General features: G+C 39.4%; 1 protein-coding gene across 2 annotated transcripts in view; it reads right to left on the bottom strand.

The window, feature by feature from the left end:
* casz1 (castor zinc finger 1) overlaps positions 1-23,622 on the bottom strand; it is a 170,106-nt gene that overhangs the window by 114,580 nt on the left and 31,904 nt on the right. For both annotated transcript variants that reach the window (XM_085343843.1, XM_085343844.1), the window contains one exon: positions 17,377-17,462. The gene's annotated coding sequence lies outside the window, so the exon portion shown is untranslated. The remainder of the gene's footprint in view (positions 1-17,376; positions 17,463-23,622) is intronic.

Here is a 23,622-nt window from a genome sequence, read left to right as displayed (position 1 = left end):
AACACACCCCTTTAAATTATATTTAAAGTCATATGTAGCTGAATGGTTCCACCTTCAGTGAAATCACCCATTTTTTTGTTAAGCCCCATTTTTTGAAGTATTGGATATAATAGTTAGAGGCGGGTCTGACTGAAATTGCACACTCATTGGCTACTGACTTGTGACTGACAACTAGGCAAGTGAGCATAGGGTTTCATACCACAGTAAATTCTCCATTTTGGTATGATGAAGATTTATAAAACATATAATTTTTTTACTCAGTGTGACCCAAAATGAGTGACTGAGTTCATAAACTCAGCAGGAAAGTATTTACAGCAGTCATCACAGAAAGCTGTTTTCCCATAAACTTCTATATGACCAGAAGTGTTTTTCCAATCACAACTATCTGATGGCGTTTTAATAGCACGCAGGTTTAACCCTTTAAGACCTACCATAGAACCAAGTCCGCCAGAGCTTATATTATATTTTTACATGCTGTAGTGCCATTTTTGGGAGCATTTCAAGTTGATATACATCAATACAACCATTATAGCCCAAATTTTAATAATATGTATGCATTAAGTGCATAGTAATTACATAAATTGCAAAAAAGTGCAATAAACTACAAAAAAAATTAAATCGTTTTTGTTTTTTTAACATATATTTCTAGTTAGGGAAATTTAAGAGGCTTATCCCTCAAAACTGTAAATACAAAAACGTTGCACAAAATAGTTTCCCACCAGAGGAGATTTATTTTAAGTGTCTTCATAGTTTTATTTTTGAAATACACCAATTTTTATATACTGCAGGAAAAACGAAAATAAATATTATAATGCAAATTTGCAAAAAAACAGCATATGCATCAAAATAAACTATTTCCAGCAGTGCAATTTGAGTCCTAAGCATCCCAGAAACGACACAGTAAAGTCATAAAGTCAAACATAACTTTTAAAAACACCAGTATAGGCTCATAAGGTCCTGATGGTAAAAAACTACATTTCCGCAAAATGACGTCACTTCCGGTTTCGGGCAGGTCATGGCGGACATGCGATAGTTCGCGCTGATGGACGTAGGAAGTGTTACAAACAGCTGATCGGATCGGCAAAGCGTGTTTCTGGAATATTATGTTTTTGTTGCTGCAAGTGCTTTTTATGCAGTTTTTGCAAAGCTATATGTGGAAGGAAACTGTGACCGAGGACAAGCTGATGGCATAAGATGTAAGTACAACTCCTCCGGTTTCATATGCAAAAACAATTATTGCGCTAGCTTACGTGGTTGCAGTGCTACCAGGATTTAAAAATAGTTACGCAAAACGGAGCGCACCCGCTCCGACCGACTTTACAGGGTTAAGGCAGTTCAGCACTGATGTAAATTCTCAACTCAGGCTTAAGTTTATGTTTTATACTCTCTATGAAAAGTGTTAACCTCACTCTCCAGCAGTATCATTTAAATAAACAAAAATTAATTAATATAAAAAGTATATGGTCAGAGTCTATGGTTAGTCCACTAACCAATAGGTGAATCCACAGTGGCTACACTAACAAAAGATTTTTCCTTAGCATTTTGGATTATCAAAGAAAACATTTATGATACTGACGCATTTTGTTCAGCAACTGACACCATCTTTCACCACAAATTAAATCCCTATTACGGTATGAACAACCTACACCAAGATCACATGGCCTCAGTGTCACAACCACAAAACTTCTGTTTGGTAAAAACAGGAAAAGACCAAAAGGTAATAACTCATTTCTAGACTTTTCATTCCACTCTTTAAAAATCTGTTAACCATTTGTGTTTCTGCCTTAACTACTGTTAAACCTACAAATAATTAATTAGTGGCAAATTTGGACACAGTGTTATGGTATTTCTATATATTAGTTTATACTAGCAAAAAAACACCCCAAGGTTGGTTTTTGCCAGGCCTGTGGCACTTAAAATTCTTCATTCTGTGAATTGGCCATAATATATAGAAAAATCCAAATAACTGGGATTTATAACCTTTTTAAAAACATAATTGTATGTGTGAAGATGTCCATGCAGTTTTGTTCATGGCCATTAAAGAGCACATAGATATGCATATGCAAACCTATGCTGCAATCATTATATTAAGATATGTTATTGACAATAACAAAAGTCACAATGTCTCAATCTTAATTCGCAATTACACCCAAGCCTTTTTCCAAACGTTGAGAAGTTCCAGTTTGTTATAACACAGTGACATATAATTGGTTTGTCTTTGATGTCAAAACTCCACAACTGGACACATATTTTTGAAAACAGCCATGGCTGTTTTAATGATTAATATCAGTCATGATGCACTACCATGTAAATATCAACAAAAACCTTCATTAGTAGGTCAGTAGCTAAAGGGTCTTGGGCTTTTAGCTTACTGGTGTCTAGTTTGTAGTACTCAGCACTGGGGCATATGTCTGTGCTGTAATCACAACAACAATCTTTTACAGATTGCCCATAATTAGAAAAGCTCCTCTCCAAACCAGCTCCATGTTAAGAGCATGATTGCAGCCAAATTGAGCAGTAATTTGTATGATGTCGATGTGTGCTGTGTGAGGGGAAAAGTCTGATGTTTTAATGCCACTTTTATCAGGCCTGGTTAGCCTGCCTCATTCAAACTAAGCGCATGGACCTTCGGCTGAGACTGGGTAAAGAGCTTCTGTATTGTATCATAGTAAAACAGACATCAAGCTTAAATAAAAGGCTAGAAAAGGCAGAACGGGCATCCACGTTTTCTGTCCTCAGTGACCCCAAGAGACCCATCATGGATGCTAATGGAATCACTTGCCCTACTATTATACAAAAACCTAAACATCACCTGGCTGGCTGTGTGTGAAGGACAGATGCACTCATTATTATTCTGCAATGCTTATCAAGGCCGTGCTACTGCCCAGTTACTGTACCACAGACATGTTAGCAAGTAGTAAGGAAACTGGAAGATTTTGGGTTTTAAAAGTATCTGTAAAACATATTTTGCGATTGCGGTTTCATAAACTTTTCAAAAACATTGCTCTGTAGAGATAAAACAACAGATGAATGAATAAATGAATGAATGTGTATCTAGATTGATTTTATATAATCTTACAAAATCATTTATGAATCAAAGTTAAGAATTTGAAAATAAGAAAAGGGCAAATAAATATAAAATAATTCTATATTATGTTTAGTGAACACAGTATTAGTACACCTCTGGTAGAAGGTGTTTGCCATTATATAATGAGAAATATAATATTTAATTATTATGCTATGTCATGCAATGTATTTTTAATTTAAAGCCACATATTACATAACTAAATTCTTTGACAATTACAAAGCTCTGTATAAAAACACTAGGCTATAAAAATACGAAACCCTTTAACAGACTGAAAAGACGGGGCAGTGACAAGCTGCATCAACACAGGCCTGAGAGAATGTCTCCTTCACCCACCATAATTACCACTGCCAATCCAGAGTGATTTTATAATTCCAAAATCATGACACTTCACAAAGACACTGTGATTGCATTAGGATACTCTTTCAGTCTTCAAATGTCTATTCATTCATTTTTTTTAGGACCTGTCCTGAAATATATCTGGGGGGGAGGGGGGGTGAGGGGGTCCTGAAAGCCACCTCATGAGAAGATGAGGAATTTTTCATGAAAACATAAAAATTTCCACTTGAGATCATCACTTGCTCTCTACTCTCTGCTCTCAAAACATCCCAGAATAGTGCCATGACATGGTGTTAGATACTTAGAGCATAATTTTGATGTCCAAAAGCTAATAATAGTCAATAAGGCGAAACCTCAAGAGTGTCAGATTTACATGGCGTCACAATAGATACAATTTTTTTTTTTTTAAAAAGAAACTTTTGGATCTATGCCGAGTTGCAGCTTACATCAATGTTTGAGCAGGCTCACAAAATATATGTAGTGAAGACTCTGGACTTGCAGAAAGTAACATTATGATGCCCTGTGTTTTTTCATAAACATGGAATCAATAGTTGATTTATAACCAAAAGATGTTTTGAGATTACTGACATTGGCATTGATCACTCCAGTCGTACCAGTCCATCCTTATGTCCATCCAAGTGGTCATGTGTGCCAATTCTGACCCCCCAAAAAAACCCTCAAAGTATTCCAGAGAAGTGAGAAAAGGTGAGCTTAGTGGCCGTACAGTGTGACTTTTACCACAAAATGAAATTGGTGCCTTCTGGAAATGCCAAGCTCATGAGAATGGGATGAAACTGTCAGGTCAGGATGGGAAGGTACAGCTGTCACCTATCATTCTAAATGTAAATCTGCTTTAAGTGGACACTTTTTAAAACACACTGTGCTTGTTGAAGAGTGGCAGGTTTACATCCACCCATAGCGCTCGGCAGTGTTTTCTCCCTCACTCTAGCCAACAAATTTGTCAGAGCCAGAGGTTACAGTTCACCACTGAGAAAATACATTCATGACAGGCTTAAGTTACTGAGGATGGTGCTGTTTTCTGGTTAGTGACTCCCAGCCAAATGATACCATAGCTGCACAGCTAGATAGTTGCTAAGGTCGTGCAGGCCTAGAGACTGGACAGTGACCCCCTGAAAACATCTGGTTGCTGGGGAAAACTGTATTTTCAAACAATTGACGAGCAGTTGCTGGAATTTGCTGACTGTCATTAAGGGAAATCAGTCGCAAAGAAGGGTCTGCTCCAAAAACCTCCTGATGATTGATTTGGGCTCAGACAGCCACAGTCTGCACAATAGTTTGCCAGCCAACCGCAGAGTGGTAGTGAAACTGTGAAAAGTGTGACAGTCTCTGTTTCTGGTGTGCATTGCACTCTTCAGTTTCACTACCACTTCCATGCAATTCCATCCAAACTACAGGTGACGTAGCAATCTGCTAGTGATCAAAGAATCACAAGGTTTTTGGTGCAGCATGTTTCTTTGCAATCAATTTCAACTAACCAAAGCAAACAACCTCCGGCAAACAATTGGCAACTGGTTGGGGAATACACATTTTTCCCTTGTGAGCTATGATCACCAGGAGGTTCACTGACTGTTCTCTAGACCTGCATGACTGCCTGCGTGGATTTAGCAGATGATTTCACAGTAACTGCCGGTATGCTCTAGCAATTTTGCCATAGCGACTAATAGTTGCCAGGAGTTTGCAAGGAGGTTGCCAATTGGTCCCTAGGCCCATGTGACTGGAAACCATCACTGGAAACAACATGATAAAAAAAAAAAAACACCCCACTACAGTTGTTTGAAAGGTAGCACACTAAAAGTATGTTTGATGTAATTTCCCAACAGTGGCAAGTTTTACTGGACTATGTTTGTGGCAGACACCAATATACAAGTCATGTGCTTTTTGCTATCATAATGGGTTAAACTTTCTTCACATTTTCACACACTTAAAAAAAGAAAAATGAAATGAAATAGAGGTTGGCTAGTTTTCACAAATGTAAAACTGCATTCCTGTGCAGATGTTTTGCAACTGCTAAATGTTTGTAGCTAGCTAGCATGTATACTTGTATAGGTTCTCACTCATCCAGGTCATTACAGTTTATTTTATTATACATTAAAAAAGAAAAAAACCTAAGGAAATCCAGTCGTCTTCTTTTCAACGGATGCTAATGCTAACAATCCATTAGAAGTTAGCATTTGTTCTTTTGTTTTTTGCTAATTAATTAGCATATTGCAAGACCCATGCAGTGCAAAGATCACCATGTCACAATAAAACAAATCTTGTTCTTACTGGGCAGAACAGAGATAAAACATCACAACCAGTTACACATGGCACCCACATAAACTGGAATGAGCTGACAGTTTGTCAACGAGAACATCTGACATGCTCTGTTCAGGTTCACGTACTGCAAGACCTGTAAAACAGCTTTTCTACAAATAAGAATATCGCTTTCTCTTTCGTTATTTATTATTAATTTCCAGCTAATTCTTGCAAATCAAAAGAAAGACGAGTCATCTAACAACCAACATGAAAGTTGTGCTTTGTTTTACTGACACAGGTGCAGTGAGCTTCAGATCTCTGTTACATATTACACCGTGGATGCAAACAATCTTCAAGTGCTTGACAAAGTAAGCCCCAACGTTTATCTCTTGAGCCAATCTGCCCATTCGCCTCCTCAGAGTTACGCCTGTCTTGTCATGACTTGTGGTAATGACACGACTATTACATAGCTGCTGCTGGGTAATGAATTTTTACCGTTTTAAAGTTTGTTTTAAATCCAGAGTGTTTGCAGAGGTACTGTATGTATTCAGTTTTGCCCTTCAGGTGTTTATGAAGAAAGACTTGGAGCACCGCAACCATTTACAGAACTGGAAGTCTAATCATATCAATGTGAAATACAATTCTTGGGCATACTGCTTTCTGGCCAAGTGACGGCTTCAGATCTGCTCACTTAAGAAAATTGATGAGATCATTGCCAAAATGGTGCCCTTGACAGACATTGAAATGATAGCAAGCGTTAAGTTTTATGCGATGTAGTTGACTCCAACATAACCATACTACAAGCTCTGATCAACTAGTCAACCCACACGGCACCAGCAGAAAACGGCTGATGTGCTTTCCTCTGTCATGCACAAAAGGCACATTTACTTCGTAAATCAGCCTCTCTTCATTTAAAAAGCAACACTGCTGTGCTAGAAGTTGGCTCTTTATTTACTCCTCCAAGAAGTATCATAAATACAGACACAAAAAGGATTCTAATTGAGAAAACTCCACTTTATTTGATTCATCACTTCAGCAGCCTGATTGTTTTAGATACACAATTGCCACACATTTGGGACTCGAGCAGAGGAAGAGGGAGTGGCAAAATAATATTTAAACAAACAGACAAACATAAAATATTTCTGGATGATGCTAAAATCCCTGCAGAGCACCAAAAGCATGGGGCTTAAAGATTTACTGCAGTCCTCTTATCTTTCATTACTGACAAGTGTGAAAGAGAGGCAAACATATTCTACTTTCTGCATTTCTGTTCTGATCCCAGTCCAACTCGATTAAACATTTGTGTTTCAGAGGATGTGTCAACTTCATTCTCAGAGCACTGCCTGCATTTAGGAGAAAAAAAGGGAGGAAAACTGTCTCAGAAATTAAGTTCTTTAAGACCATCTTCCCCCTCTGTTCTTAATAAAAGATCTGTTTCTTTTTGTTGTTTTTTTCTCATAAAGCTGTGCAACGTATGAAAGCCCTGGAATGAAAGCCAGTACAATAGCTTTATGAAACAAAGGCAGGAAGGAGATTGAGGGGAAAACAGGGGGAAAATGGCATCATCTCTAAACTTAATGAAACAGCATCCTTTCATTTTTTCTGGTAATTATAATAAAGATGGAAAAACATAATAAACGTCTCCCTGCCCCCACCTGCTAACAGTAATTATAATAGACTCAACAATAAATGGTAAAGCAGCACAGAGCTGCATCTTGGGAATTCTCAGGGGTCTGTGGATTAGCTTGAAAAGCCTGAATGATTAAAATACACTAATTAAAATTTTGTGTTCCTTGGTAACTCGTCTTCCAGGGCCCCTTGTGCTGGTAAAATGGGAATAAATGCGACAAAAGCAAATACTCTTTTGGACCTGAATAAATAAACAAGTCTAATCAACGTAATGTTTTTACAGAGCGAGTTACATAAAAACTTCCTTGATGACCTTTCCTTGCAGCCGTACTTTGCACCCACCAGGACAATAGCAAGTATATTTTGACTATGTTGTTCTAATCAAGCAAGACATGCCAGACAGGTTAATGTCCTATTATGCTGCTTTTGATTAGGCGGTTCAGCCTCATTGTGACTTCTAATTGTTATTTAGAGAAAGTTTGACATCACTGGACAAATAACTTTGTCAGCTGCTTGAGGCTGAAGAGGGATACTCAAGCTTCTAACTTTTGTACACAAACCCAACAAAAAAAAAAAAAACAGCAGTACATTAATGACAATATGTTACAAATCACTGGTTTGGAGACAGTGGAATCAATTTTGCATTTTCAGATTTCTGCACAGCGTCTAGTATTTATCACAAGTGTGATGAGCAAGGCAAGTGCACTTTTGCTATGCACAGTTTAAACACCAGACATGCAGGGCTTTGTCTTTCTCTTACAATGGGTAATATTCAAAAACTGGAAAAATTAAATCATCTTTTTGGGGGGGTTTGGTCTCCCTAAAGAGTCTCCTGCAAATCGGTACTTTGGCTTTTGTAAACTCTGTGCGGTCACTGGTACTTGGCCCCCTTCTGCCAGGGTGTCAAAATAGCACCTCGCTTCGAAAAAACGCTGTAATTCCTGCTGGTATTACCGAAGAGGCTAAAAAGATTCAAAAAGCCTGCTCCCAAATTTAATTACCTTTGCAGTTAACCACAGCTTAGCAGCCAATGACCTGATATTTCCACTGAAGACTAGCTAAGGGGGGATGGATTGGAGACGGACGCACCGAGTGGGCCACAGAGACTGCCATGCGTGGCAATCCAGGGCGGCTCAGAGCCATCCGGTGGGCATACTCATTGCCAGCAAAGGCAACAACAGCACACATGTGGCCCTATCTTCTGTTGGAGTGCAAATTAGATACAGTTGATTAAAATATTGAGTCATTTCACAGTCACTGTTGGGGGAATAAAAAGAGTGTGAGTACTGAAAATGTGCTGTGGTGTGTGTGTGAGAGAGAGAATATTGGTATGAGGAAAAAAAGTAAGAGAGAGAAAAGAGAGCTCTCTTAAATTTGTACATATTTCTCATTTATATAGATTTCCTTTGACAAACATGCCCTTTCCCAAAGGACAACTTTGAAGCGCCCCTGCTCGCAATATCAAAGAATTCTCAGCAATCACTCAGTCCACGTCACGACAGTACATATATAAGTGTTGTGAAGAGCAGCGTGCAGGGTTATATACCGGTGCTCATGAACGGCAGAACGGTATCCAACATTCAACATCGCGTCCACCCTCCCTCCTTTTTTTTTAACTAAAGAAAGAAAAAAAAGTCCCAAGTTCTTTGTTCACTAAAAAAGTGAATATGATTTGTGTTTTAAAAACTTCTGCCTCGCTGCAATATAACAAAAGAAAATTAACACTTTGGGGTTGCCCTGGTAACCTAATTGCATCACAACACTGCACACAGGAGCCAAAGTAACTGAATTTTGATGAAAAGGCGGTGATAATTTACGGCATTGAGAAATTAGTTGCCGTGGCGACGCGTTAATTACATCTCAAATTAACAATGCAAGTGTAGTGAAATTAAATATAAATCATATTTTCTGCATAAATTACAGGGGTTGATTAGTGCGGGCGCCAGGAGAGAGAGGTTGAGATTCCAAGGGCCTGTCACATCCCCTCCCTCCCTCTCCCTCCTCTCTCTCCCTCTCTCTGTCTTTCCCTCCTCCTATTCCTCAATGCCCCCCCCCCCCCCCCCCCCATCCCCCCTCCTCATCCTGACTGGTTCCCTTAAAGACAGGGACTGGATTAGTATAGCTGGCCTGGCATATTAGTGGATTTGCATGTTTGTGTGTTATCTGTCCACAAACACTTTTGCACATTTTTGCCAGAACACGTGTTTTGTTGTTGCTGTTGTTTGTTATGCAAGTGCATGTGCACAATTGCAATTTTGTACATCTGCGCTGAAACCGTAAATTCTGCATACGTGTGATTGTTGTACGTGCACGCGTGTGTTTGCCTTTGCTTGGTGCTGCAGGGACAATTCAGATCTTTGAATCCATTTTACACTGCTCCATATTGGAAGACCTTCCACCAAATATCCATTTATATGTGTCAAATAAATATCCATCTGCAGTCACACCCAGCCTCATTACCATGATGCTCAGTGAACACTAAAGAAAAATCAGATTTCAATTAAGAGAATCCAGTGTATACAAGTTTCAAACGTGTGCAATGTCTACCATATAAAACAAAGCGTCTCGATATCTGAAGAGTGTTTCCCACATGCAACATGCCTGGCTGGCTGACAGGCTATGTGTGTCAGCGGGTGTTTAACTGTTTATCTGAGGTTTGTGTAGATCTAAGAAAGAAAGAAGACACAGAAAGCACAGCAGAGAGGGAAAGTGAGTCTCTCCTCCCCTCGATTCCTCATGTGGCCCAACTTCCCTTTAAGCATCACAAACAAACCTCAGGAGTGATGTCAAGGAGGGAGGGTGATGGTGGGGGTGCTGAGCTGAGAGAGAAAGCTGAGCGCAAACACAACAGCAACAGGAACCAACTTCAGCCATCTAAATTATTCATATACCAGATGGATACGTTTCCCCGGGATTTCACACTAAAACACAGCCATTCAGCTTCCCCGCGCGTCGCCGTGTCTATTCAACGGACGGCGCCGGGAATCAAGATAACTATCACTTTATCTAAATCATTTCATGTCTGATTCATATCAACTTTGAAGAGTGGAAGCCCCTCGACACCGTGATCTCACGTTTGTTCTATTCCACAGGCACAATGAGGGGGGAACATGTTCTCTTTCCTCTATCTTCAAAGATGTAGGCAATGCTATGACCTTGTCTGAAGGATATTATACAAATCAGAGGGTCCTTAGAGACGCGTGTCATGTATATCACCGACTACACCTCGCTCGCTTGATGTGAGCTTGTAGGCAGTCCAAAGGTTCGGGGATTGAAGGAAAAGGCAACATGCAGTAAACTGTACTATTGTTTCAGGTGCTCTCCTTATTTACTTTTCAAACTTCTGTGAACCTTTCAAATATAATTTGGGAAAATCTTGAATGTCCAGTTGTTTTTGTTTTGTTATTTGTTATTTTTATGTTATTATACTCCCATGAAATCACAGTTAAATACATCTACAGTGCATACAAAAGGACAAAAAAAGCATAACTCTAAAAAGTTACAGCACTAAAAATGAGAAAATATATAGAGCAAGTTTCTCCAGTTAAATTTTTATTTACTAAACAGGACAGAAAAATTACCCGAAGGAGCAAAACTCATCCAAGTTTGTATAAAGTCTGTGCATTAGTAAAAACCTTCTAATATTTCAAAAGTATTTGATAAAAATAATGATCCTTGGTCTAAACTTTTAGTCACTGCATCACTCATGAAAGGGACTTTCTTCTTCACAAGAGGTCACCGCAGCAGGTAGCTCTGTATGTTTGATATGGCAGATTTATTTATTTATTTATTTACACCTGATGCCCTTCCTGTCACACCCCCAAAGGCATTCGTATCTCCTCCCAAGACTGAACCGGGAATCTTTCCCGTGTTAAGCAGTTGTGTAAACCACCAGAGTAAGGAGCCTCTAGTCATAAAATCAGACACTGAAAAAAGGCTTAAATTTCAAAAGCTTTGAAACATCTTTAACTTTGTATACTTGAATAAAAAGATACAGTATTTACAGCAGTTTAGTGAAAACTAACAGTGTCACATTTTAAATACACTATTAAGTTGGAGATTTAGATTTGGCATGCAACAAAACATTCCCCATTTCCCTGGGCGCAGCTACTAATGGGCAGGAAACTTATCATAAATACCTGCCTAACTAATCCACCCCTATAATAATTACTATGTGCCATTACATTCTACCCCCCACCCGATGTCAACAAATTTAATTTTTAACGCAAACTTTCATGCCTCATTTCATACACAGTAACTTCCTTTGCTGGGACAAGGAGGTTGGGATGACCTCAGTCCCTCGGGGTGCTCCTCTGCTATAGTCATCCATTTGTGAATGAAGATGACGACTTTTAAAAAGGACAAGACATCATTAAGAGAATAAGTAGCCTTTCCAGCAGTCTTTTTTGCAACCCCCCACCACCTGGACGTAATTCCAAAGCCTTAAAACAGAACCGAAAGTGGTTGCGAGTGGGAGGGGTGGCGATTTAATGGTCCAATAATGTCTCAGCCAAAGCATAGTGTCCTCCTAGGGTGGTACAAAAAAAAGTAACGCACTGAGACTGACCAGTTTGTTGATTTAAGAGGCAGTTAAGGATGCTCTGAAAGTGCCCACATCGAGTGAAATAAAGCCCTATATAAGGTGACGCAACACAGCAGCCGAAGTGGATACGCTATCCACACAAACGGATGAATTCTATCAAAATACCACATGTCAGCGTGTGACACTGAAACCAAAGATGGTCAAATGACATTTATTTAAGTGGCACATCTTCTACTGTAGATAGAAAAGGTCAATAAAAACAAGTCGGGGACTGCACTATCAAGCTGTAAAAGATGCCTGTGTCATCTGTCCCTATTTGTCGCTTTTTTTCCGTCCTTTTTCCTCATGCTTCTCCTCTCTTTCAGGTTACTGTCTCTCACAAAATGTTAAGTCTAGCAGCATGGCAGGCTTCGCAGGCGTCGCATCATCAGTCATCCTATGCCTAAACATAGGACGAGCTGCAAGTGCGGCAGGCGCAGCATTACTCGACCCCTATCTTAAATCTGCCACTGTTTGCGTTTACTGGGAAATTGGCAACTAAAGTTTTGAAATCTGAACCAATAAGCCGAATAAAATCAGGTTTTAAATGTGACAGGGTTCGCCTAAATGTCAAATAACCTAGTGTATCAAAAAGAAAAGGCAAGACCTTCCCAACAAGTTTAAATAAACCCTGCAGGATAATGCTGGCTCTCCTGGGGGAACCAAAAGCTGATGGCTTTGAAACAGGAGGGAGGGTATTTTCAGCGGGGCTGCCCAGCATGTGAGATCCTGTATGTCTCACAGCTGATCTTGTTTTATTGAAAGGTTGTTTGAAAGGCCCTGAACCCAAGACACCAGTGGTCATGTTTGTTTGGCTTAAAGAGAAGCAGCATTCAAAAGAGCAGCACAAGTAGTCAGAGTACACAAAGGAAAATGAGATGAGTTAGTGCCCGTAGTAGCTCGGAAATACAGGCAGGGAAGATTTGTAAAAATTAATAAAATGGTCTCAATACAGCTTCAATTACAACCTGCTTCGAATGCGCACGGCACAAGCCGAGCTTAGCCCTGCACTGTGCAAATAAGTGCCAAAACCAGCGCTGTTATCAGGTAATGGAGTCAGTGGGAGAGAGAGGGCCTTTGTGAACTTGACACTCCCATTAAGCCCCTACTGGAAAGTGCAGTATTTGATCAGGAGATGGGAATTGAGCAAAAATGAACTGAAACTAGATCCCACATGACTTATTTTCCTGTTGGCTCTCAGCTTTAGGTGTCACTCAGACTTAATAAAGCTTTCAGATTTTCATTTTATCACAGAAAATAGACTGGGCAAAAATAAAATCACTCGGTTTTGCCTTAATGGAGCAAAGTAATGGCGAGGTGAAACTGACACAACACATTTTGCCCATAGTAATACCATCAAAATGAAAGCATATTCACTTCTTGAGTTTTCCAAGAATCAATTCAAACTGAATATTGCCCTTTTCCACACACTTTATTTCATAATGGTTCCAACAAATACAGCACTTTGGCAATAGCCTGTCACCTCGGGTGATACCAACACAGCTATTTCAACCTATAGAGTTACAGTATTCTCTAGCCCACACTGAGCCTCCTCCACCAACCTATAACTCTTATTTTATTTCCGCACTTTATACATTAGAGGTACATTACACCCATCCCAGTAGATAGGATGAGTCCACTTTTACACCCAGGTGTTACATTGCAAGGTTAGGTCATTCGGATGGCTATGACCTTTGATGGCTCCATCTTCAATGAAAATTATCTGGCGATCTCCGCATTGACATGCACACGGATGCCCTTGTGCTGTACATTCACACTATGGTGATAAGAGCAATTCACTTGGGAGACATTATGGAAATGTTCATTTGGGAATTACGAATTATAATTAGAATGTATGGCCACATTTCTCTGTCTTAAGTATGGTGGGGTTTGCTTGGTTTTACAGGCACGGCACTAAGAAGCGAGAGCAGGACGTTTCCTGCATCTTTCCTGAACTTTTCCTTTTGCGGAGCGTACGGCTGCTGTGTTTATCATTCAAGTCTGCTTTAGAGAAAGCTTTGCTTTTAAAGAAGTAATTAGACCAAGTAAAGTGAGAGGAAAAATCCAACTGAGTCCCGAGTGTTCTGGTAAGCGATTAATTATTCTGAGGAAGACAGATGTTAAATTGTGTATGCCCATCAGCGCTAAGACTTTCTGAAGATTTATCATTCATGTAAATCATGAATAAAATATTTCCTTGTTGTGAGAAAATGCTACATCTGTTTGGCGCATCATTTACTCCCGACTGCAGGAAAATAAGCACAAAAATCTGACCTATTAAAGCTCGTTTTTGACACACAGTGGACATTTAAGCGTTTGAGGTATAGAGATTCAAATCTGTATGTTGTTTGCAAACGATTGTATGAATGTCGTCCCAACTGAACCAAACTCTTCTCCTAAGGGGCCTCGTGTATAAGGTAAACTAGTACTGCATGTACACGAAGCTTACGTTTTTATTATCTGCTCAAATGTATGAATAAATAAGCAGAAACTGTGAAGCGAATGGGATGGTGTCATGGGGATCAGGGACAAGGCAATGGTGGTGGCAGAGGTTGAGCCACAAGCCACCGGGACGGCAGCGTCTCCAATCGCCCCTGGCGACCATCACGTTGCCATGCTCCGGAACAGACAGGCCTGCTCGCACAACAGATGGAACTAATGATGCGAAACAAAAGAGATCATTTCACCGTGGTCCTCTAGGAAGCCACAAAGAGAGGCTTGGAAGTTTGAATGATGGGATCAGGGGACTTTCATGGGGTTAGATATGGATAGCCTTTTTTTTTTTTCCAGGAGGTGCTCAGATGAATAGGAAAAAGGATCTTTGATGTTTGCTACTGAAAGCACCAAGTTTAAAAGGCGACTATGAAAAAAATAAGAAAAATGGAAATTAATGTTGAAGCTCTGCTGATGATGCCCAGTAGGGATGGGGTATTTCTTTTTTCCTAGATAAATATCAGGTCACATATCAGACATCAGAGCCTCGAGGTAAAATTTTCAATAATGGAGAAGACAGTTGTGAATCTGTAGTTGTAAAAACTTTTTAGCATAACATGTTTAACGGTTCAGTCAGTTTTACAAATAACCTTAACTGCAACTAAACACGGTATTAACCATAAAGTTTTCACTTCCTGGTTGAAACTAAAACTCGTTTCAGGTCAGCTCTTTCTACCGAATACTTGGTGAAGAAAGAAGAATTTTAATTCTAACATTTAAGGTAAATTTTTACAAGAAAATAATATCGAAACTGTCTACCGAACACGGCTTTGTCCTGCCGCTGTGTTAGATAACGGTTATAAACAAACGGTCGTGTCCTGAACAGTCAAAAACAAATCAAATTTGAGCTGAGGACATTTGCATATCCTGAGGGACAGGATTAGATTTAGAGGTCATGTCTTACGAGCTAGTTCTCAACAGATGCCAATGTAATGTTTCTATGTCAAGTACATTCCATTGAAGCCCAGCCTGTTTTCCCAAGTCCGACAGTCAGAGAGAGGGAGCGCTGCTCGCTAAATGCAGAACGTGAACTGAGAGAAGCCAAACACCTTGGGATGGGATTTAACCAGGATGGAACAGAGTAGAGCCCAATCCATGCCCATCCACACATGGAGGGGATCACTGGGAAAAGTTCAGCTCCGACGCTGACACAAACAGCGGAGCAAGGCCTGTATTAGAGTCAGGTTAGCAAAGATAACACTATCAGCCTGATCCCCATGGGTACCAAATGCCGGGCCTTGCTGGCAAATAAAGCTACAGTGTCTTGACTCCTTGGCACATTAGCTCTGATTACAATGACCTTCATTATATCAGCTACCCTTATTACAACACGTAGAAGGCGTCTCTCCCCTGGGCAAAGCACAGTGGGGGAAAGAGTGAAGGAAAGTGTGGAGATTCACTTGTAAGGACTGAGCTATGAAAGCTAAAGCACAGACCTGTGCTGTAGTGCACAATTACCACCTGTGAAAACACTCATAACAGTCACAACTGATGACTAGTCACTTCACTTGAAGAGAGTTTGTAGATGTATTATTCAATTCAGATTCAAGTGTACCGCAGTGATCTCCTGGTCACTCAGATATAATGGTACTTGAAACATGAGAACTAATTTAAACTTTTATTTTGAATCTATGGTTTTCAAACTCAAAACTCTGAGGAAGCTTTCCAGCGCAATACCAAAAATATGTGGGGTTTTTTTACATTACTAAAAATGGATATTTTGACTGAACCACCAACACTGTGTGAGTTTTAATAGATTTCAGGTGTGAATAATAACATGCTTGACTATTCAAGGATTTGCCTACGGAGGCAGCCAACCCCTGCTTAATATGTAACAATGTCGTTAACCTCAATTTCCTGCCTAGTCTGCCCCTCCACAGGCCACATTGTTAGCTTGAGGAAGCTCTTGGCAAAGACTACCGCCGTGGTGGTGACTCTCATTCAGTCTGACCACCCTGCAGATACGGGGATTCTCCCCCGCAGACCTGCTCATCCCTCCTTCAGGCCCCTCACTGTGCAGCTCACCCTCCCTCTTTGTTGGCAGGTGACTCAGAACAACAGATGTTGGCCTGAGAGAGCCGCTACATCGCAATCACCCAGCTCTGCCAACATGCCCAACACGGGATGAGTCGAACTGTGGGGGGTTCTCAGGACCATCCTTTCAGCCAGCAGGGGAGAGGGGGTGGGGGGGGTTGTTTATGTGCCGAGATACAAGGAGGTAAAGGAGTGGGCAAATCAGCTTGCTTTGGATTAAGAACAAATCAGCAGATTTTAAGAATCACATCAACACCTGCAGGAGGCGTGGGATACCGAGCACTAAGTGACACACACAGTATCGTTTTCAGCCTCTCATTCACATTTTTTTGTCAAAGCATAATTCCTGAGGAAGAATAAAGACATAAAAGCGATATAGCCAAGAGTGCACTTAACAGAATCAGAGTTTAAGCCATGTTGATCCCCTATGACAGTATGTTAAAAAAAAAAAGCAAATAAAATTGTAACTTAATTATAGATTTATAATGAGCCACTGCACCACTGCCAAAAACAAGTCCCATACCAAGGCAAACAGGCACCTGCTGAATGCTCTCTGCTCATAGGTTTTCATAGCTTAATTAATCTATGCCTTGGGGTATCATGACTCGAACGTGCTGCTTCTGTGCATGTTTGAGACAATTAAGTTGCTCCAAGAAACAGAGGTGCAACTTTGACATGGAGCAAAGACAGCAATACCGCACATTGCATGACACATTTTGTGTTTTGCGAAAGTCAATTATCCAATAATTTGTTTCCCACTGAAGAAAACAGAAAACTAATGACAAATGTGCGAACTGCTTTTTTTTTTTTTTCTTTCTTTTTTTGGTATACAATTGAATTACAAATCACATGGGCCGATCTGTCAAAGACAGGGAGGAAAGCCAGTGGCAGTCTCTTTTTTTACCTATATTTGCTATACCACATAAAAATGGTGCATGAATAAAAGTTAAAGACTCACCTTCCTGTTGAATAATGTCTGCTGAAGACTAATCCGCTGAGGAGTTATCGCCTCTGGCCGATGCTCACTCTACTGCCATCTGATTTCTGTAGATAAACATAAAACAGCTGTTTACATCACATATAGTCCGTTTACATCACATGTAGTTTCTTTGAAATAAGAGATTTAAAGCATTTGCGCAGATTGCAGCAAAGATGCCATTACCAATGTTGCAAATAACAAACTGAATGTAGAGGTTAATATCTTCAAACCACCAAGTCACTCAAATGTGTGAATCTATGGGACAATAAAGTTTATATAAAATTTAGTTTTTATGTCCAATATACAGTATTTAAAACCAAACTTCTCAAATCAAAATCAACTTCTTTTTCTCTTTTGTGTAGAAACCTCTCTGTGGAGCAGTTTTGCATTCAGCGATGCAGCTGGTTTTGGTAAATAAAGGGGAAACAACTCGTTTTATGACGGTCAAACAAAACAAGCATATCAGTACCCCGTTTTCTAAAGGCTTTGGCTCCAGAAGTGAACTTCCCATTCATTTTCATTTATTGACGAAAATCCTGATTTAAAGAGTTTAAAGGCTTGAACCAAGACAACCAGCTATGAGTGAATCATGACCATAAAAAGATTTGATATGCAGAAAAAATAAAGGGGGAAAAAAAAGACCAAGGTGCAAGACTGTTTACATGATTACTTGAAAGGCATTACTCATCCCATAATGCATTGCAAATTCCACAGTATCCAGATTCCACAGTATCTTTAAGCTTTATTGAAAATCAAACCTTATCATTATCATAATGTTTATATGGTTAATAATAGTGTTAAATATTAATAGTAGTTTCGAATCTAATTTGCATTTTGTGTTTTGTGTAGTAAAGCATAAATCAAAATATCATCCCTGACTGCAAACACCTCTTCGGCAGTTTCTTAAATTGGTTTGTTGGGCTTGGACACTTCCATGGTAACAGCGGCGTCCACCGATCAGAGATGACGCTGTTTTTAGTTTAGTCCTTTCCATGACTTTGCAAACAAGCGCACTCGGAGAGAATGACTCGCCTCAAAGGGCTGTTCTAAAACACTGATGTTTTATGATGTTTTTATTACAACATCCTGACGTCAACCTGCTTTTATAACAACACCCAGATATCTGAACTTTGACCTATGACCTTAAAGCATTACATAGTAAAATTATATATTTTATTATCTTTAGCCATGTGACTGAAGCAGAATTAGCTGACTTCTTCGGCATCAAATTTGAGATTTTAAGACATATTCGTGCCATGTGTGATTTTGCTAAATTTTATGTAATCGCTGTGATGTTGTCGTGTGTTGTACAGCTCACTCAGATGACATGATGCCCATTGTGGTTTCTTTAAAAGTTTTTTCAAGGTCAACTTTGACCTGGGGTGCAAACAGCCCGGTACTCAAGGCCACAACTTCCTAGAATATTGTTGTGAAATTTGAAGACGACCCATAAATAAATTATACATTTCATGTGAACTTGACCTTGATCTGATTTTCACCAAAATTAAATTAGCTCGTGTTTTACCACGACACAAAATTTGAGCACGATATCTTGAAAACCGTGGCTGCTTGACAGCTAACGAACAGAACCGACTGCATACTCTGGAGAGAATAAACTGCATCTTTGTTAAAACGAGGTGGATATCGCACAGACTTGTGGTTTCTACAGGAGCGCGTGCCATCATTTCACAATGCTGTAGCTCAGAGTAAGTCTGCTTTGGATGGTTACAACATTACTGCTCATAATCAAAATCCTTACGGAAAATATGAATGAGATTTTCCATTTTCGGAACCTCGCTGCTGAGCTCTGTCAGGCGTCTCACTGTAAGGCTTAGTTAAGGCAAAGTAGAACTGCAACTATGCAGATAGAGTTTTGCTTTGTTATTACACAAAACATGAAACAAACATTTGAGTGAGCACGGTGTTTGTATGTTTACTGAAAAATCTAAATGGATATGGTAATGATTTATTGATATAAAATACACTATAAATAACTGCCGACCAAAATGAATTAGGACGAAAGTATAGAATTCTCACGACTGCTAATTACCAGCTTGAATGAGCCTGATAACTAAAAGAGAAAAGGTATTAAATGCAATAATTATTACTATTGCTAATTACATTTCCAATTATGTAACTAATGAGAACAGCTTAATTATCAGTACATTGGATAAATAAGAGTTTTGCTTTCCACCATTTGTGATTGGGGTGGTGATTTGGCCACGATATCAAGGGCAAGTCCTCTGAAACGCACAAGAAAAACACTGTAGCTCCCTTTCTTCAATGGTAATAAAACATTTAACATGTAAATTAAATGCATATTCATTTATAGATTTGATTATGTCCTTTGCACTGTGTGTGAAAAAAAAGGAAAATCAGATATCAAAGTTATCGCAAGCCAGTATTTCGGCCTTAAACAACTGCATTTATCATTCAGTGCAAAGCCATTATAGCTTTTAAACAAACGGGCAGCTGCACTTCATTTTATTTTTATTAATTTATACTTAAAACCATCTCTGCAGAAAAAAAATGAAACTTTGCCTGAAATTTCTTTAAAAAGAAAGAAAGAAAGAAAGAAAGAAAGAAAGAAAGAAAGAAAGAAAGAAACTCCGCCAGACAGAAAAATATCAGTATTGTAAACGTGGAAGCTCAGTAAGTTATAGTATATAAGATTGGGGTGCAGCAGCAGACTGTGAGCATGCAGAGGTCAGCCTTCCCTCTTGCAGGTTATGAGCTTTTTATCACTGCCTAATCAATGTCGGCAAGTTTAAAAAGACAACATTCAGGATTTTATCTAACTAAGAGATTTTCTTTCATGATACCAGCTTATCTGCTACTCTACGTTGAAAAAGGGTTTTGTGCACATGAGGGGAAAAAATTTAAAAAAGGAAAACGAAAGTATCTCGTTGCCGTAGAGGCCAGGCACAAGCCTAGAGAAATAACGATGCCCAGATCCATCCAATAAATCTGAATCTATCTGGTTGATGGTTGCCATCATCAGCACCCATACCCATACATACGCCCACCTCCTCCACGAGGTAAGCTGAACCCCACATGGCTGCATCATGCTCAAGAGTCTTGAAACGGTGCTGATATTTCTCACATTCCTTAAGGGCGTTGCTCTAACTTTAGGAGAGCGGAAGTGTTGCAGAGGGCCATGTCTAAGTGCCAAGCAAAGGCACGATGGATTAGAGTCGTATCTTCCACATGGCTGCTTCCTAATCCTACCATCTGAGGTAAACACAGCACCAGGTGAGGCAACACGCCTGTCTGAGACACCGCTGGAACACAGAGGGATCTCCTCCTCAACACCCACGGGTCTGCTACTTCCGACTACCATGAAACACAATCACAGTGGGTTGTAGCAATAACAGGGAAATTATTCGTTTTCTGGTCTGCCTTTAATTTTTAGGCTGCACGCACACAAAACAGCACAGCGTGTCAAAAAAATGAACAGTTGGAAGTTCTTTTTTTTTTTTTCTTTCAGCGAGTGTTTACACTTCTGTTTTTAAGAGCAGAACTCGAACATCTGGTTGAGCTCTTTGTGTTTTTGGTGTTTTCTAAAAGTGAGCAATAAAGTGATACTTCAGCGTGTGTCACTGCCGAGGAATGCTGCCAACTTTAGTTTCAAAGTCTCTCCCCTCTGGACTCAAAGGCAGGACAAGAGGAGGAGCAAAAACAAGCAAAAAGCTCAGAGAAACATTCGACGTGCGTGTTTAAGATAGAGACGCTTTTTTTTGGTTGTTTTGTTTTTTTAAAATATCTGGATCATTACGTAGAAACAGGTTTTGATTTGTTATGGCATGACTGTTTTTCAGTACATTTTTCACACATGACCTCATGATGTGAAAAAATGTACACACCCATGGAACAGGTACTTGAGGTAAAAAGAAAAAAACACTGACAGAAAACAACAAAACAGAACTTAAAGATGGGTATTTCACAAGTAAATTAGGTTTGTACTTTGTGGTACGGTATTTTCCATTACAGACATGACTCATCTATGAATAGTAAAGTACAAAAGAGAAGGCACTGACGCAGAATATTTAACATTTACCAGAATTGTTCAAAAAATTCAAATACATTCAAATCCAAAAAATAAGAAAGAAAGTGTAGAGAACTAATTTTTTAAATAAATGACATCAACATTTACAAGAACTGTTAATACTAACACAAAAATGTATCTTGTGGGAGCAACAAAGCATCTATCTATCCATCTATCTTATCTTATCTTTATTTACAGGCCAGTTCTGTAGAGTATTGAATTTCCCTGCAAATTGTACAGCTGTTTTTGTTATGATTTTAAGTATCAAGGTGTTCTGAAAAACACTATAATACTGCAAATACAACCTAGAGCCAAGGAACTTGAGAACACCTTGTCAGAACATGTGAATGAGGGACGGTTCTGAAAAAGTGCATATTTTGATTTTGGTGATAAAACAACAATCCCAGGGGCTGAAATGTGTTAACTATTAAGTGACTGTGAAACCTTTTGATAAAATGTGGAGATGACTCGTTAACATTTAACAAGACAACAGTTAACAGCTTAATCTGGAAAAAGGCCAAAAAAAACGTACCTTCAAGAGAGGAAAAAAAGCAAAAATCTGAACCTGCAAGGTGAGATTTTCTGTGGTTATGTTACCCTTAGGCATGAGTACTAGATAAACACATTGTAAAATATGCACTACCCACTTTTGTCACGCAACGTGGCTTTAGCAAAACGACATCACCATTGCAAATAATGTAATCTCCCATAAATGCAATATGCAGCTGACCCACCTTACTTTCTTTGCCTGATTTTGTTTTTCATACTCTTTGTTGACACTAATATAGTAAGCTATAAAACAGAAGAACAAAAACGTACTCCCTGAATAGCTGAGTGAGTGTTTTGTGTCACAGTGACCGCATCACCCCAGAAAATGACGCTCACCTAACCGGGCTTGGATTTAACTGCTGGTTTTCATATTAAATGAATGAGCAAACTCTAATTTCATGTTTGTACAGCACTGAAATACAAAGTAAACAGTCTCCCTGTGTTTGTTTGCCTTGCAAATGTATACTAGTAGTTATGGTAAACCATATAGAAACAGTTAAATTCCATCAAGTAGACAGTCTACTGACTGAGTGAGCTTGAGTCCTACCAGTTTAAAGAGATTGTTCAAGTCTGGAGTGTGTACCAAGAATGGACGTGTTGATTATGTATGCTAGGAGTGGTACAGTGTTTTATTGGAAAATTTACACCCGTGCAGTGATTTATATAAATCAGTAGTGCCCACAAAGCAGTAAAACTCTAATTGTTTCTTCCATTTTGAAAGTCTAGCGTCCATTAAGGATGCAGTGAGTAATAAAAAGGACTTTTAATCAATCCTCTCTTGTTGATGAGCTGATGTGCGAATGGGCTATCCTACCTGACAGCGGTACCATATGTTGATTTTTTTTGTTCTTACAGTCAACAAAGAGACAGAGGGAGCTTACTGCAGTTCAGGTGAATGCCTTTACAATACACTTTAATTGAAACACTCTGATGAAAGGGGACAATTTATCTGACTTGGATCTTGCCTCTTTGATCCGTTTTCGCATTTGTTGAAACATTTGCTGAATCCGCAAAAAGATTCTAAAACCAAAATGAATACAGCCGCTCTCATCTTTTCAATATTAGTGCCTTTCATAACATTACAAAGTCATTTTAAGGCACGTGTAGGAGGCCGGCCACGTTGCTCCCTTTTGCGCATGTTGCAGTCTCTGTAGTGACCCTTTCATTGTCAGATTAGACTGGCCGACCCCTTCTCGACCGGCTGGCACGGCCACAGTAAATCCTGGAGACTGCTCATGCTAGGGACCTTGGGTAATTAATAAAATCCCCATTACATGCCTTGTGCCCGTTGTTTGCTATTTCAACACCCCATTTGTGCCACGATTACAGTCATTATCAGTCACCGCCATTAATTCTCCACCCGAAGCCAGAACTGCATACTAATAAATTGGGCTCTAAAATTTCTTTACCTTTCAAGGAGTTGGTGTTGGAACTCGGCCAGGAAGTGCCACTCCAGATTAGGAGTCATCTGGTGACTCGGAAGGAGCCCTTTGAATAGTAGGCTGCTGCATCTTTGGAGATAGTTCAAATTCCCTCTTTGATTATTTTCCTTTCCCCTCCAAAATGAATCTTTATTAAGCTTAAATCCTGAATAAAATGAAATTAGCAGACTGCAAAATATTGCTTTCTTT

The sequence above is a fragment of the Diplotaxodon limnothrissa genome, linkage group LG20 (genome assembly GCF_057381915.1).
Source record: "Diplotaxodon limnothrissa isolate DT_005_m linkage group LG20, D_limnothrissa_male_GT1.1, whole genome shotgun sequence".
Taxonomy (NCBI): Eukaryota; Metazoa; Chordata; class Actinopteri; order Cichliformes; family Cichlidae; genus Diplotaxodon; species Diplotaxodon limnothrissa.
Note: the sequence above shows the minus strand (reverse complement) of the source record. Positions and strands in the feature narration are given on the sequence as shown.